The following is a 4,862-nucleotide window of genomic DNA, read 5'->3' on the forward strand; positions in this document are numbered from 1 at the left end:
ACAGGCAAGCCTGTCCTGATGTTGGCTTTGAGACACAGCGCTGGCTGCACAACAGAGCTCTGTCTTTGCACAGTGTTATTATACATAGCTGGGCAACAGCTGCAGTGGCATAGAAGGAGAGAAGGATGCACAATATCACACCTTCACTTCTTCATGTCATTTGGGCATTCAGACCAAAAGCTCCTTTGCTTTCCTCTGGAAACCATGTGGCCCCAGGCCGTGTTCACTAACTCCCTGTTCCTGGCCACTGCAGAGCAAGTCATTTTATGTTCTGCTCCAGAACCAAGCACTCTGTCTCTGATACTCTGGAGGTGTCAATTACCTTGCTGAGGCCTGTTTTGGCAGAGTACTTGAAGGCAAAGGCCTTCATCAGTATGTAACCATAGCTGTGATTGATGAAGCTGTAGAGCATGGGATTGATGCATCAGTGCACAAGTGACAGGCACTGCATGGCATGCAGCACTGTGAAGAGTACATTCTCCAGCTGGCAGGTGAAGGGGAGGTAGTGAAGAATGGAGAAGATGTCCAGCAGAACCACCACGTGGTAGGGGTTCAGCAAACCAGGAAGACCACCATGTAGGAAAAAATAATCTTCAGCTACTGTTCTTTCCCTGGTTGCCTGACACCAAGTTGGCTCTGGTGAGAATTAGGTAGAAGAAAGCTATGAAGGAGAAGGGGATGGCAAAACCCAAGACAACAGAGACCAACTCCATGCAGATCACCCACTCCTTGATACTGTGCTCAGGGTAAAAAGACCGGCAGTAGGTCTCATTGTTGGAAGCAGATGTGACTTTAGGTAGTAGGTGTCAGGCACAGACAGACACAAAAAGGCTAGCAGCCACACCTGGACACACAGGATGCAGCACACCATCTTCATCCTGTGGCTGGAGGTGCTGGTGAAGTAGGTGATGGAGAGGTAGCAGTCCATGCTCATGCACGTGAGGAAGAAGATGCTGCCAAAGAGGTTGATGGAGAAGATGAGGTGTGTGACCTTGCAGGTGAGCTCAATCATGGGTCCCTGGTTTTGCTGCAGCATACTGACCATCAAGACCTGGATGGTAAGGACCACCCACAGTTCCACGATGGGAGGATCAAGATGTAGCAGTGGTGTCATAGTCCATGGTCTTGACCTGGATGTTCACCTAGACCCCCACAGTGTTGGCAATCATGCTGATCATGAAGATGAAGATGTAGATAAAGGAAAGTGTGTAGAGCAGGGTGCTCTTGTGGGTCATGAAGGGGCACTGCACTGTGTCCACCAGTTTGCTGTTACTACTGTTACATGGCCAGCTGAAGTCAGAGAAGTTCCCTGGCTCCATGTAGTCAAAGAGATTCAGATCCATGGTGGGCAGGAGTGAGAATGACCTACGGTGAGCCAAAGAGATGTCAGGAACACTCAGTAGGAAAACTCAACTTACAGTCAGAACATTTTTCCAGGGTCCTGGTAAGGCCCAGCTGTATTGCCTAAGTTTCTCAAGTGTCCTCACAAAGAAAGTAGAAAAGAAAGCAATCCCATGAGACCAGTGTCACACAAAATAAACAGTCAGAGACTCATCCACACAGTGCCCAAAGACAGAAATTGTATTTGTTTTCTATCTTTTCATGACTGTGTTCTCAAGACACCCTCAGCCTGTCTATAACCAGCATATGAAATCAACATGGTACAGGGTCAAAGAAACATCAGGCTGCTGAGCCTGGCCACAGCAGTGTTGATGGCCTACTCCTTCTCTGTGAGCCTTTCACAGTCTAAATTTCAGTCTGAACTCAGTGTGCCACTCTCTCACACCTGGGATACACTTCTCTGGCCTGGGCCTCACTTCCCCTCCAGGGAACATAACCCCACAATGTAATCCCAGTGCATTTCAGTGAGAATAGCCCCAGGCAGGGGCAGGGACACAGAAGAGAGGAGGCTCCTTCTGGGGCTGAGGGGTGTCCTTCCAGGTCCCTACAGTCTCCACCAAATTAACGTTGACTCTCATCTCCTTCATCTGGCAGCTGCCAACCCCCATTATCCTCCAGGTCAGAGCAGTGGTAGGCAATGGGAAGGATTCAGGGACCCTGATTCAGACCTTTGGCTTCTGCCTCTGCTCTCTGTGCCTGAAGTTTCACTGAATTTCTGGGACAAGCATGCACCCCCACGTACACTGTTCTCTCCCCTCAGAGGGTGGGGTGGCATGGTTGAAAGATCTGGTGCAGGGACACAGCTGTCACTGCCCAAGGCTGAAGTAAGGAGCAAGAGGGGAGGCTCCTGCTGTCCCCTGATCATGGATCACCCATTACTAACCACTAATCACTGGCCACCAATCATTGGCCTGAGGAGCAGCAACAAAAAACCAGACTGTCACTGGAGCCAGAGACTCACACCCTGGCCACCCACCTTTTCCTGGGGTCTGAGTGGGCCTTTCCTCCCCCTGCACATGGCTCCAGCTCAGAGAGAAATGCCATCCAAGTGGTGTGGAGTAATCAGAATCTCCACAGATTTAAGTGGGAAATTAAAGGAAACAAAAAGCCAAAAAGCACCACACAATAGCTCAGCCTGGAAGCAAAGGAGGGTTGTTTCCAAAAGAGAATCCTGGCAGGCAGAAGGTCCCCTTGTTCTTGACCTGCCCAGTCACAGGGACTGGCATCTGTAATCACCACCTGTGGGTACCTGGAGTGGATGGGATGCTCATGTCCAGTGCCACTCCTTGCTGGTCTGTCCACCATGGAAGCAGTAAGCTTGCAGAGTTACCTGCTTAGACTTCAGCAGGGGCCATATCTGCCAGGAACAGAAGCTTGGGAGGCAAAAGTTGCCTTCACCCATGGCTCCTCATTTCCCACAGCCTGGGACAAAGCTCCCAGTGGAACCTGAGCATAGAGGCAGGAGGGAGAGGGCACCCTGGTTAACTCCTGGAGTGCCCTGCATGGGAGCCTCCACTCCCTCCCACAAACCCAAGGAATTTCTTGGTCCTACATAGGAAGAGCCACTGTAGCCCACACAGATCCACAGACCACCTCAATCCTCAACAAAGACCTTATGCACCTTAGCCAATGCCACAGGTCCGTTTATGCTAACAGCAGGGACCATGGACAAGCCACAGCTCACTTGTCTACTGTTGGTCCAACCACAGCATATTCCTGCTAGCTTGAGGACAAAGAGCAAGAGGAATTTTGGATCTAAATCTTTGTGTTGTCTCTTTCTGGACTCAGTGCCCATACCTGGACAGAAAGAGGTGAGACCCATCTCACACACTCCAGGTGAATGGCATCTGTGCAGAAATTCCAGAATAGATAAATGGGCTCAGAATAAAAGATGTTTCCTGTTCTAGGATTTTACAACTTCACAAATATCTCACCTTGAAATATTTGCCTGTACCCAAGTATACATACAAGATGTTTATTAAATCAGTTGATTATAAGCCAACATTGCAGACCACATAAATATCCATCAACAGAGGAATGGTTCAATAAAATACAGTGCAGTCTCTCTCTGGAATATAACACAGCTATAAAAAAGGGAGGGAAGTGATTTATATGAGCAAAGAAAGTTATGACATGCTGTCTAGTGAAAGCAAAGTGTGAACATCATCCCTTCAATGTAGGAGATAAAGCAATACCCAATTGTATCTTCATATGCTGATGTACATGCATTGAGGCACAGAGATCTTCAGTGAGTGCAAAACTGGCTGGAAGAGGAGCAAAGTGGACAAAGGAGGACAGTAGTTCTTACTAAAGAAATGTCTGCATTATTTGAAATTTGACATAAAAATTATGTAAGTTTAATTTAATTTTTTTTTTTTTTTTTTTTGCTGGTCCTGGGTTTGAACCCAGGGACTTGTGCATGCTAGGCAGGTACTCTACAAACTGAGCTATATCCCCAGCCCCTATAAACTTAAATAGAGGGGAAATGATCCACAGAACAATGAAGGCTCATGTTCTGTTTCTGCAGATCCCAGAGGATACACTGAGAATTAAAAACCATAAGCACCAGTTTGCATCCTTTCTTCCTGAATCTTGCACTTCTTTCTCATCCAGTCCTGTCTACAGGGTCACTGCTTTGAAGACCCTGCCTACCACCTGCACTCACCCAGCATCCATGTCCACCATGACAGGAGGGGTCAGCACTGGACATGGTGTCTGCCCAGCTCTCCTCACTGGCCTGGGTCTGGAAACAGACTCACCCATGTACCCTCACAGTCCCAAATGGTGTGGAGGCCTTTCCTGGGAGACGTGCTTCTGGTTTCTGAGGTTTGTTATCATCAACCACACATCCCTAGTGACCCTTCAGCTGCAGCCAGCAGCCTGGTACTTAGAGGCATCCAAATGATTTGCCTGAGCTCATCCCAGGTCTCAGGGGAAGGCCAGAATTAGAAGTCTCCAAGTTTAGCATCTCCAAGTATGGTGTTTTGCTCTGAGATCCACATGCCCCCACCCTGCTTAGTTCCTTCAAGAGCCTGCCAAGTGTTCAGGTGTATGGCTCAGATTCAACAGCTCCCCATGTCTCCTCATAGCCTGGGGAAATTCCCAGGGCCATTTCCTTGTCCCTTGCTTCCCCTGTCTTCTCCCCACTCAACCCTAGGAAGGTGTTCACACCCCACAACTGTGTTCCTACCCAAGCCTGGTGCCTCCCACCATGTCTCATCCCTCATTCTATGGCACACAAGCAAAGTGACCTAACTTGTTGAATCAGTATTCCTCCCACCTGACTGAGGATGGTGACCTCACCTGGCACTGGGAGTGGGTTTCCAAAGGCCTCTTCTGAGTCCTTGCCTTGCTGATGTGCACAGGGCCTCTGCAGGGCACTGCTCTGGGGTAGGTGGAGATGGGGAAACAGGATCACTTCCAGCTGCCAAGAACTGAGGAGGTCAGGAAGGTGCAAAGCC

At 49.0% G+C, this 4,862-nt stretch overlaps 1 pseudogene across 1 annotated transcript; it reads right to left on the bottom strand.

Annotated features, from left to right (window-relative positions):
- Positions 1-259: 259 nt before the first annotated feature.
- Positions 260-1,353, bottom strand: LOC306652529 (atypical chemokine receptor 3-like; annotated as a pseudogene). The gene has a single exon. The product of its transcript is annotated as an atypical chemokine receptor 3-like (transcript).
- Positions 1,354-4,862: the final 3,509 nt, after the last annotated feature.

Source organism: Sciurus vulgaris (genome assembly GCF_902686455.1).
Source record: "Sciurus vulgaris genome assembly, contig: HiC_scaffold_261_arrow_ctg1, whole genome shotgun sequence".
Taxonomy (NCBI): domain Eukaryota; kingdom Metazoa; phylum Chordata; class Mammalia; order Rodentia; family Sciuridae; genus Sciurus; species Sciurus vulgaris.